Genomic DNA, 12254 nt, shown 5'->3' with positions numbered 1-12254 from the left:
GCATTCAATCATCAACATTTTTTAAAATCAGCACATCGATGAACAAAGCCTGTAGCCTTTAAACAACTTCTAGAGACCACTCCCACTCGGCTGGGCATGAACTCATCTGAGTGTGGAATAAAATCCCACAGGGCACACTGTCTATTTTCCTGGAGAAGCTGTTCGGGAGCCAGGCTCAGGAATCCTCCAGTCCTGCCCTGGCCATGGCCCCCACTGCTTTCAGGGATGCTCGGGTGAGGGCCTGAGGGGTGAAGGTCCCTGCCCCCAAAACCCAAAGGGATCAGACCCCTAATTGGGACAGATTTTCAGGGGTGGCAAGCGAGAGGTACAGGGCTCCTGCCCCTCTATCTGGGGAGTCACCAGAGACCGCCTGTAAAATTATGGAATTCCCAAATAATAATTACAATTAATTGAACACTTAGGGTAAGTAACCCAGGCAGGGACATTCCTTGGCACTTGACAAACACCTGGTCGTACTTGCAGCTGCTAATATTTTAGGGTTTATTAGGTCCAAGGCTCTGGGCTAAGTGCTCCTTACAGATTTTTTTTCTTAATTTCACCTTTCCAAGAACCCTATGTAGTAGGAACTAGTAGTAGCAGCAGCAGTAGTAGTAGCAGTACCAGTAGTAGCAATAGTAGTAGTAGCAGTAGTAGCAGCAGCAGCAGTAGCAGTACCAGTAGTAGCAGCAGTAGTAGTAGCAGCGGTAGTAGCAGCAGTGGTAGTAGCAGCAGCAGTAGTAGCAGCAGCAGTAGTAGCAGTACCAGTAGTAATAGTAGCAGCAGTAGTAGTAGCAGCAGCAGTAGTAGTAGCAGCAGCAGTAGCAGTACCAGTAGTAACAGTACCAGTAGTAACAGTAGCAGCAGTAGTAGTAGCAGTAGTAATAGTAGCAGCAGTAGTAGTAGCAGTAGTAGTAGCAGCAGCAATAGTAGCAGCAGTAGTAGTAGCAGCAGTAGTAGTAGCAGCAGTAGTAGTAGCAGCAGCAGTAGTGGTAGCAGTAGTAGTAGCAGTACCAGTAGTAGCAGTAATAGTAGTAATAGTAGCAGTACCAGTAGTAGCAGTAGCAGTAATAGTAGTAATAGTAGCAGTAGTAGCAGTAGCAGTAGCAGTATCCCCACTTTACTGATAAAGAAACTGAGGCTCAGATGAGGCAAAATATCCCGCTCATGATCACACAGTAAGTGGCAGAGCCAGGATACAAACCCAGGTGGTGGTGCTGTCTCCAAATGCCCTTGTTTCTTCCCTCTGTCCTTCCCTCCCTGCTTTTCTTCCTCCCTTTCTGTTAAACATGATTTTTTTATTATACAAAGAAAACCTGAATATATTTTTCTAAAATTCCAGACCATATACCTAGAGTATAAATCTTTATTATCCTCCCTCTTTTCCCATCCTAATCTGTGCATAGAAATACAGGGCTTTATTTCATTTTGAAGCTCCTGACTGGTTTTGTTTTTGTTTTTTGGCTGTGTTGGTCTTCGTTGCTGTGTGCAGGCTTTCTCTAGTTGCGGCAAGTAGGGGCTACTCTTTGTTGTGGTGTGCGGGGTTCTCACCATTGTGGCTTCTCCTGTGGCGGAGCATAGGCTCTAAGCACACGGGCTTCAGTAGTTGCAGCACGTGGGCTCAGTAGTTGTGGCACACGGGTCCTAGTGCACACAGGCTTCAGTAGTTGTGGCGCACGGGCTTAGTTGCTCCGCGGCATGTGGGATCTTCCTGGACCAGGGATGGAACCTGTGTCCCCTGCATTGGCAGGAGGATTCGTAACCATTGCACCACCAGGGAAGTCCCCTCTGACTGGTTTTTAAATGATTTTTTTTTCTTTTTTGGGGGTAAGCGATAGATTCCCACGGCTCAGAAATCAAACTCTCAAACTATCCAGCACTGTCTCCATCTCTGCCCTACATCAGCCCCACTGCCTCTCCTCACCCACAGGGGACCACTGGGCTCATTTTCCCCATGTCCTCCCAGGGCACCTTCATTTACATCCACGCATGGACAAGTGTCCTTTCTGGTTTCTCCCAATTCGGGCCCAAAATGTAGCACGCTCTCCACACTGTTTTTCATCTTCAACAGTTTTTTATGAACCATTGTTCCATACTGTGTTTTGCCTCTGGTTTGTGGGGAGGAAGGGAGTAGGGCAGTCCCTGGGCAACATGTCTCAAAGGAGGCATTTGTTCTGTGATGTTCTCCTAGCTTCCTTCCTGCAGCTCATTCCCACCCCTCTTGGTCCAGCTCCACCACTGCTGGGTCCTGGATGTCTGAACGTCCTCCCTGACGGCTCTGCACATGCCTGACCAAAGCCATTACCCTCTTTGCCCTTCCCACACCACCAGGATGCACTGCTTGGTACGGAAGCATGAGTGTCCCCCTGTATCGAGTAAAGAGCTAATGGTGGCGTTTCTGGCAGTGCGGGGAGAGTGCCTTTGGGGAAGGGGCTTCATGGGTACTGCCGAATGGAGCTCAGCAAGTGGCTGCAGCATCTTGGGGTAGAAGGAGCAGCAAATCCGGAAAGCTTCTTCCTCATGCAGTGCCCACACTGCCACCAGGCGAGGGCAGGACACCGTCCCGCCTCGCACAGCTTCTGTCCCTGCCAGCCCCAGCCCTGCCCTGCTCCTTTGTGCACCCAGAGCTGAAGTGATGACTCACCAGTGACCTTGATCGCAGCTGCTCCCTCAGAAGGAAAGTCGTCGCCTCCCAGCCTCTCCCTTGGGAACCAAAGCTGACAGAGCCATCTCCTGCCACAGCCTTGCCCTGGGTGGGCCCCACCTGACCAGGGCTTCCATTTTGGGGGAGCTTGACCAAAAATGGAAGATTTGATTGAATTTATCCAATGCTGAGATCAGAAACTACTGACTTAATGGTGGCTAATACTGCCCCTAAAACTACCTGAATTCATTCTGAATTCATTGAATACATATGTATGGAGAGCCTCCTATGAGCCAGGCACTGTTCTACGTCAGGAAATGGAGCAGTGAATACAAACCCTTGTTCTCGTGGGACTTACATCCTGGGAGAGCAGGCAGCCAATCACATCCTCCCACACCAAATAAAGTGTGTGTGTGTGTGTGCGTGTTTGTACTGCCAATATTTGTGTATTTGTACTGTCAACCAGGAATACCTATAGATGAACAAGTTGGGTTTATTACTTGTTGCAAAAAAGGAGCCCACACACCGTAGGGGAACTGAGGGCACCTCAGCACAAGGGTGTTAGGAAGAACCTAGAACAGGATTTGGGCTTTGGCTGGGTGGTGTGGGAGAGGGCCTAAGAAAGTGGGGCCTTGACCTGGATTGGGTGTTGCCAGAAAGCAGTGATGAGTCTATGATAGGGTATCTTAGTAAATCTCATCTAAAAGGAGGGAGACCAGATGGAGGTCAAAGCTGTAATTAGTAAAGAAATAGCAATCACTCCTCTTACCCAGGAGACACAGATTTGGGTATTTTGTGGCTTGGACAATGCTCGTGTTTTGCTGCGTTCAGATGTGATAACGGAGTGATCTTGTTTTTGTCTTGACACATCGTGGTCACAGAGGGACCTTGTCTGATGGTGACGTCCTACTAAATTGTTTCCATTCAATGGGAAAACAGCAAAGCCTAGCTGTGCGTGCAGGGCCAGCTCCCAGATGTCAAGGCTGCTTCTCTGTCAAGCTCTCTCTCACTCTGTATATAATATCTACGTAACTTCAGGTGGAAGTAAGTGCTTTGGAGACAGAGAGGGCTAGGAGTTGCCAGCATGGGGAATGTGGTTACTTTGAAGCAGGTGGTCAGCAAGGCCTTAGGGAAGGTACCATCTGAGCAGAAACTTGAGGAAGCCAGGAGATAACCACGTGGACATCCGGGGAAGAGCTTCCTGGCTAGAGTCAGCAAAGGCCCCCACAGTGGGAGTGGGCTTGGCTTGTTTGAAGGAGGCTTCTCTTGTTGCGGAGCACTGGCTCTAGGTGCGCAGGCTCAGTAGTTGTGGCACACGGGCTTAGTAGCTCTGTGGTATGTGGGATCTTCCTGGGCCAGGGCTCGAACCTGTGTCTCCTGCATTGGCAGGCAGATTCTCAACCACTGTGCCACCAGGGAAGCCTGCATGCAGCAACAAAGACCCAACACAGCCAAAAGTAAATAAAGAAAATAAATAAATTTATAAAGAAAAGAAGGGGGTCAGTGGGCCTGGAGCAGAGTGAGTGAGGGGCAGGGCGGTGGAAGATGAAGTGTGAGGGGTGGTCCAGGCCAGATGGGATCAAGCCTGTTGGCCAATGTGAAGAATTTGGCCTACATTCTGAGTGAGACGGGAGCCATTGGAGGATTTTGCAGGGACAATGGACACAGTCAGATTATATTATAAAAAGCCCCCTGTGGCTGCTTTTGAGACTGGACTCTAGGCAGCAGAAATGGGAAATGCTTCAGGAGCCTGCTGAGATGGCCCAGGGGAGGAGAGATGATGGTGGTTTGGACCAGCTTGGTGGTGGCAGATAAAGTGGTATGAAGTGCTTGGACTGGACACGGATTGGAGGTAGGGTAAAACAGAATGGTGCCAAGGTTTTTTATTTGAGCAAAAGATTGAGTTGTCCTTTCCTGAGATAGGGAAGCCCACTGAAGAGCAGGATGTCTTTTGCAAAGCAGTTCATCGGGAGCTCAATGGAGGCGTGCTAAGGTGAGGAGGTGTCCCTAGACATCCAAGCCGAGGCGTCGAGTAAGCAGATGCACCTGTGGCCCTGAAGTTCCTGGAGAAGTTTGGTGGGAGTGCAGATATGGGAGCTGTCTTATGTTTATCTGAACATAAGGCATGGGTCTGGATGAAATCACCTAGATCTGAGTGTACAGAGGGAAGAGGTTTTGTTTATCTGCACTCAACTTCCCAGGCACTCCAATATTTGGAAATCTGGGAAGTGAGGAGAAATCAACAGAGGAGACTGGAAAGGAACATCCAGAGAGGTAGAAGAACCAAGAATTCAATCATCTATTAACAAATATGTATTGAATTCTGAACATCATCTCAGAATTTCTAAGACCTTAGATTCTGAACTACTGAAATACTGGACAGATGGCAATGCCAGGAGGGGAAAAAAAGGTGTGGGCCAAGACTGTTCGTTGACACCAGGAATTTCTTCCCTCTTTCTTGATAAAAGAAACCTGACTCTGTTTGGAGAGGCAATGTACTCATATAAACGTCTACATAAGATATAAATGGAAGTATCATGTGGGACTTTTGCAGCTTGCTTCAATGGAGTTAACACGGTTGGGAGGCACACATCTGCTCTTCTACTCTTATTCCTTCCTGCTGTGTGAAAGATAGATGTTATAGTTGGAGCTCCAGCAGCCATCTTGAATCATGAGGCATCAGCAAAAGGAAACCAAGCATTAAGGATGGCAGAATGGAAGTACAGGAGCCCATGCTCTTTAAAACTATTGAGTTGCCAACTAGTCATAGATTACTTAACTTTAGATTTATTTTTCATGAGCAAGAAACAAACTTCTGTCTTTTTAAAATTCACAGTTATTTTAGGTTCTCTGTCATAATGTTGCAAAATCTGATTCTGAGATGAGATTTATTCATAGTTTTTCAAAACTGTGTGCACAACTTGTGTGAGGAACCAAGTTGCCTACACAGCTTGTCATGGTCTATGGCCTCCCAGAACTCCGTGTGTGGTGGGGAGGACTAACAGGTAATGGGTCATTACAGCATTGGTTGGTAGGGGCTATGATGGAGGTGGTGCTCCAGGGTCTACAGCGAGAACTGAGACAGATGGCAACGCAAGCCCCATCCTCTCCATTCCTTTCAAATCGTATCTAAATTCAATGACTCAACAAGTGTTCTTGGTCTGATTTTGTTCCCTTGCCTACATTTAATTTTAATTTATTCCAGTACCTAATTTAAGCTTGGAGTTGAGGAGGGGAAAAAATGATAATGTGGACCAGATTTTAGATGGTTGGCACTTATAATTTCACAGAGAGTCTCAATGGAATAATAAGCAATGGTTATGAACTTGCTAAGAACCAATTTGGTATGTGGAGCTTCATCCAACTAACAATTATATAAATACCCAAGCTCTAGAAAATTGGCAGGATGCTAAAATTACAAATGTGATCTGTGTCATTTCTTTAATGGACCAATTATTTTGATGCCTCCTTTTGCCCTTGGAAGGCACCTTAGCAGCACACTTGGCTAGCTTCTTACCTCTGGCCAAGACTGCTCTTGACTAACAGAACCTTCGTGTCTTACCCATCTCCAGATCTAGGCCAAATGGAGACACAAATCTGTATTGAGCACTTATTAGGTACCAGGCCCATTACATGTGTGCTCTTATCTAATCTTTACAATAACCCTGAAAAATAAGTTTTAGAATCTTCCTTTCACCAGTAAGAATCCAACACCCAGAGAGCCTGAGCACTCTGCCTCCAGTCTTAAACAGCTCTTGAGGGTAGAGCTGGGATTCAAACCCTTTCCTCTACACCATGCTGTTTCTCCCCAAAATGCCTAGTGTCTTCCCTGTCATCTTACAGACTTTTAAGCCTGGAATCTCTTCTGTCCAATCTAAACAGCTTCCTACTCATGGGCTCTCCTTCCCAGTTTCCTCCAGTCAAAATCCTACACCTCATCCAAATCTTTTGTGCAGTCGCATCACCTCCCCAATAAACTTCCTTGCACCTCCCATCAGTGTGAACTGTGCTTCCTGGGAATTCTCCCTGCCCCATGCTTGGCTCTTACAACACTTATCATTTTCTGTACTTTACCAGGGCTTTTTGCATCCTTTTTGTATCCTACCTGAATTATCCATTTTCAGCGGGAGGGAGGAAAGAAACGACATTTGTTGCACACTTGCTTTGTAATAGGAGTTTGTCTCCTTTAATCCCTCAGATAACCCGATGAGGACTTTTTACCTGCCATGTTACAGATGAAGTTGGATACACAGCAACCTGAAGTGGTGGAATGAGATGCAAACCCAGAAAGCAAGAAGGAGAAATTATAGATAATTTTCCCCACTCTGAGCCTAGCCCATCGCTCAGGCATCCAGCAAATGTTTGTGGAGTGAATTAATGAATGGATGAATGAATGAATGACTATTTGAAGGTCGGCTTACAAAGGAACTTAGTAAGAAATGACACTGGTAGGAGAGCTGAAGTACCCTGAAAAATACATATTCCAAGCACAGATGGGGTTCAGTGGCTGAAGAAAATCCCAAACACTGAAACGAGCTCAAAATAAAAAGAAACGGTTTCCTTAACACTTTCACAACTAAAGGTGTGTCTCCGCAGACCAGGTACAGAAGACGCATTTGCAATCTACAGAGCTCCCTCCTTCGGAAAGCTCTGGAACACAGTCGGGTTTTGTTCGCAAACTTCGGCTGCGGGGGCGGGCAGGGGCCTGCCCCTTTAAGAATCTGGTCGAAGTCCTTTTTCTCTCCCTGCCCCCCCTCCTCGCGGTGCGGGGAAGCCCAGTGCCCACCCCTTTCTCCTCTTGCGGGCTTAACTACGGGTTCGCATGCCCATCTGTCACAGAGACGCCGCCTCTGATTGGCTTCAGGCCGGGAGGCGGGGCGGGAAGGCCGGAGAAACTAGTTTGTTGGCGGCGCCCGGGCTGTACAGCAGTAGCAGCGCGCTCAGCGGCTTTTGCGAGCCAGGGGAGGGGAGCGGCGGCGGCGAGGGCTGCTGAGCCTCGCGCGGGCGGCTAGGGGCCTCTGAGCGCGGCGGGTGGCGACGCCCCGAGCGGTGAGTACCCGGGCTGGGCTGGGGGCGCCGTCCTCGGGCCGGTCTAGCCGCGCGCCCGGCCGCCGGCTTTGGCACTTGTCACCACCCCCCACCCCGGGCCGGGACCGGGAGCGCCGGGTCCTGCGTGCCCCGCCGTGGGAGCCCCCGGCAGAGTGAGCCGCGCGGGACCGCGTGCCCCGCGAGCAGCACAGCGGGGCTCGAGTCCCTGGAACCGCCTCAGGGTCTCGGGGGGCTGGAGTCGGGGACAATGGTGGGGAATGGAGGTCTGTAGAGAGCCGTCCCCTCCCCAACCCCGCTCCTCCCTCCTCGCGAGTGCCGGGGGACCCGGCGAGGGTATTTGCTGAAAGCTCTGAGCGAGAGAATGAATTGTTTTGCAAATGGATGTTGCGCGCGGGAGCTGCAACTCTTTCCCATGGGAGTGCTTGATTCATTGAGTCCGCAGACTCTCTTTTTAAAAAATTACTGTCGATCCTGGAAAGAGGAGGCTGCCTGTCTTTGAGGATGTGAGCAGCCCGGCTTTGCGCCGCGGGCCGGGCGAAGTACCCGCGCATTTGACGCCGAGGGCCAGATGGCTGCCTGTCTCGTGCAGAGCGAGGGCAGAGGGGTTTAACCAAGGGAAAGGTCGTCCACGCGAGCCCGGCCCGGAGTCTCCTGTGCCCCGGCCGTTTACGTCCCACCTGACAGGGCCCCTCGTCTCTGTTTAGAGAGCTGTGGAGCAGAAGGGGAATGGTCACCCGTCCTAAGCCCCGCCCACCTGCCCCCCAGGGTGGCCGCCACCCTAGCAGGTCCAGAGCAAGCCTTCTCTGGCCCCGGCTGTCCTGTTCACCCCATCTTGCCCTGGCTCCGGGACCCCGCAGCACTTGGGCACGCCCCCCGCTCCTTTTCCCCCTCGTGGTTGCTTGAGAAGCTTTCTGGTTGGGACTCTGTGCCCCTAGGGGCACCATACATTTTTGTGCTGGTGCCTCAAAGAACCCAAAGTTCATTTCCACTATCTTTGAGCAGAGAAATCTTTATAGAGATCTTAACAAAGGGGGTGGGGTGGAGGACGATCCAGGTCCTCCGCAGGTTTAACGCAGCCACTCTTGGTCCTGCTGGGTTGCTTTTGGGCAGGGGAAGGCTCCCTGAGCTTTGGCCCTCCCTGGTGAGTCAGGGCAGAGAAGGCCAGGTGTCTGGGCCTTTTGGTTTCACTCTGGTTCTGGCGGCGTGACTGAGGGAGGGAAGTTGCCAGGGGGAGAGGAGGCAGGAACCCCACAGTCTGATCACAGGCCAGACTCTGGTGACTCTGACTTGGTTCAGGCCCTTTGGGACCCTGGGCCTCAGTCTGCCCATTCACAGGTGGGACCGATGCTCTTTGAGCCCAGGTGTGCTGTTAGGATTGCTAAGGGGGCGTTGGTGAAGGCTTGCATTTGGGCACTGGGGAGGAGTAGGACCCAAGGCCCACCCCACCGGGGGCAGGTTTGGTGTCCTTCTAACACGGGGTCCTTGAGTCCCCAAGCCGTGCCTTTGGAGGATGACGGAATCAGTCTTCCGTGCCCGGCAGCTATCTCCGTCTTGAGCCATTCCCTTTGTCAGGAAATGATTCCATGCAGGTTACTCAAAGGAAGGTAGAGAGAAATGGTAGAGACCTTCCTCCCGGGGCTCAGGCTGCAGCCAGGTTTATGTATGCGGTGCAGAGAGAGGAGCCGCGGGGGAGTGGCACACTCCACCTCAGAGGCGTCTTCTGCAGCCTGATGCCCCTTAATAGCATCTTAAACCTACGGGCGCTCAGTGTGGGAGAGGAGAGCAGGAAGAAAGAGGACGATTACCCGGGCCTTGGACTTCCTGGTCTGCAGCGAAAGCAGGCTTGGTTCTCCTTCCCATCTATTACCGTGATGCACGATGGGGGGCGGGGGATCAAAGGGAGTGGTGGTTTGTTCATTCATTCGTTAATCGACTCATGGTTTGAAGGGGCTTGATTGGGACCCTGCCTTCGGGGAGCTCCTGGACCAGGTGTGCTGGCATGTGGGTTAGAGGCCCTGACACATCGAGGTGTGCACAGTACCCCAGTGACAAAGGCAGCAAGGGAAGCTGAGGGGACACAGGAGGTGCGCGGGTGGTGAAGGCTTCCTGGAGAGAGGATGCCTTGATTAAGTAAAGATGAGAAAGGCATGTCGTGGGCTACCACCTCCCCCCACCCACTCACACTTCTCCCAGAGGCCACTTCATTGCCAGCCTCCAGGCAGGTGCAGGTTGAGGGCAGAGAGCATGCAGGTGGGAGGTGATGGAAAGGTTCACCTGGGACTATGGTGGTCTGGCCCAGGAGTCCCCCAGGAAGATGGGTGGCTTCTGGATACAGCCGATCTGCTCAGGGGATCATGGGAGACCCCACCCCACCAGCCCCAAAGACCAGCCCATTGCCTGAGCTCTTAGTCCCACGGTACCAGCCCTCAGTGTGGGTGTGGCCTGAAAAAGGAGGGGGCTCGCAGAGCTGGCACAAGAAAACAGAGTGGCCAGACACAAATGAATTGGCTGATTGAGATGCTCCTTTTCATCTAATGTGGTAAATTTCATAATTGAATTGCCTTAGGCAACTAGGGCTGTTGAAGCGTTTTCCCAGCCAGAAACACTTAGTTGGGACAGCTGGGGGTGGGGGGTGGGGAGAGTGTATGCATCCACAGCTTTTACTCACAGCGTCCCAGCAGGCCTTTTCCCTTAGGAATCTGGGTCTGTCCCCAGGTGATGGAAGTCAGCCCAGCCTCCCCTGTAGGTTCCACTCCCTTTCCTAGACCATCTGGCCTCTGAGCAGCACTGCTCCCACCCCAGTCTAATATGTAGCTAAAGCTGATACCTGTCACCTTCAGGCACTCACCTTGCCAGACTTACTCAAGGTGCCTTAGCTGTTAGAAGCATGGAGGGGGGATTGTGGGATGGAGGGCAGAGAGAGGACTCAGGGATGGGAGGGTTCCCTGTTATTAAGTCTCTTCAGCACCAGGTTGGGGGTTGCGGGGAAGAGCATGGGCTCTTTGAACTGGACTTGGGTTCAGATGTTGTTTATGTGTCTGTGGTCAGCCCTCTCCTGGGGTCCCAGCTGCCTGCACCCACCCTGCCCCCTCCCTCTGGTGCCAGTAGACGCTGTTCTTTCTCACTGCTAAACCTTTCCTTCCCAGGCCTGTCAGTGACCTTTTGGATGAAACATGGGAGGCGTGTGTGGCTCACTAACCTGTTTATAAAAGTGCCAGCTCTGTGGTCTCAGAAATCCAGCTTAGTTGGGAAATTTCACTGTATTTTCTGCAAATACATAAAAATCTCCCAAGCCATTCTCTCCCCCAATGATGGTCTCCTGCACCTCTGGGACAGAGTTTAGATGAGGCTCTCTGGGCCCCACCTTGTTTCAGTGTGATTGAGGCCCAAGGCCAGCTGCACCTCTTCACCAGCTATCCCACAGATGGAACCCTCACACCTGGACCGTGTCAGCAGAAAAAGCACTTAAGTGGGGGGGGTGTGGGGCGGGTTCTGGGAGTCCTGCTCTGCCCCTAGCTGGCTGTACGACTTCCTGTAGGTCCCCTTACCTCTATGGGCCTAGATTGCTCTTCTGTAAAATGGGTGGATGTTCTTCGGTACAATGCTTCTACTAAATGTCTTGCTGTAAAATCTCAAAAGGTCTTGTGTCCTCTGGTATTAAGTAGTTTTGTAAGGCTCGAGTCACTTGCATAGCTCTCTTGGGCAGGAAGAGGGAGAGGTGGCCTGTAGAGTGCAGAGGGGCTGAATTAAAAGGCAGGAATCTGGCGTCCTAGCTCCAGCTCCGCCTCTGATGGGTGCTGTGGACCTTTGGGCAGGTCGCCTTCCGTCTCTGGCCCCTCATTTTTCCACCTGTAGAATGAAAGTGGTGTAGTGGGCAGGCGCCCCATTTCCTTTCCTTTCTTGGTGAATGGAAGCTGAGTCAGACTTTCCCAGTAACTCCAGAGGAACAGGGCTCTCTCCTCCCCTGGTCCCCTGCCTCTGTCCACTGCCTTGGAGTTTGGGGTCCAGGTGTGAAGGGCAGCAGGTGTGGGAGCACTTAAATTGACACCCCCCCAACCCAGCCTGGAACAGATGGGGTGAGACCTCGCCTGCGGAGTGTCCCCTGGGCATAGAGCCTAGGGCCACCTCTGAAAGGAGAGATGGACAAAGACTTCCTAGGGGGCAAGAGGGATCTTGAGGGAGCCCAGGGCGACAGAGGAGGACGCCAGGCTCCCTACCTTCTGCACGCAGCACTTTGCCAAGGAGGCGCCTGCAAGACCAGTCTGATGGCTCCTCCTGCGAGGAGGCGGTAGGCGGGGGCTGAGCAGGGCCGTGGGAGAACTGTGTCAGCGGCTGCCAAAGGGAGGACCCCTTTGTCGCTCCCCACCCACCTCTGTCCTCCAGGAAGTCACCTTGGACTGTCAGTCGCTTGCCCGTCAGAGTAGGATGCGGGGATAGGATGGAAACTCAAACTCAGACTTGCTTATTTTCTTCCTGCTCCTGTTGGGCCCCCAGGGAGAGGCTGACCACAGATCAATCTAGGCTGAAAGGAATTAATTTCCTAATTAAGATAAGAAAGGCTTGG

The 12254-nt window shown here is 51.6% G+C and overlaps 1 protein-coding gene across 1 annotated transcript in view; it reads left to right on the top strand.

The window, feature by feature from the left end:
- The first annotated feature begins 7580 nt into the window (after positions 1-7580).
- The window catches only part of KLHL25 (kelch like family member 25), a 63652-nt gene continuing 58978 nt past the window's right edge, over positions 7581-12254 (top strand). The window contains exon 1 of the mRNA XM_024114976.3: positions 7581-7690. The gene's annotated coding sequence lies outside the window, so the exon portion shown is untranslated. The remainder of the gene's footprint in view (positions 7691-12254) is intronic.

This window comes from Physeter macrocephalus, chromosome 11 (genome assembly GCF_002837175.3).
Source record: "Physeter macrocephalus isolate SW-GA chromosome 11, ASM283717v5, whole genome shotgun sequence".
Classification (NCBI taxonomy): Eukaryota; Metazoa; Chordata; class Mammalia; order Artiodactyla; family Physeteridae; genus Physeter; species Physeter macrocephalus.
The sequence above is the reverse complement of the archived record's forward strand: the minus strand, read 5'-3'. Positions and strand labels throughout refer to the sequence as shown.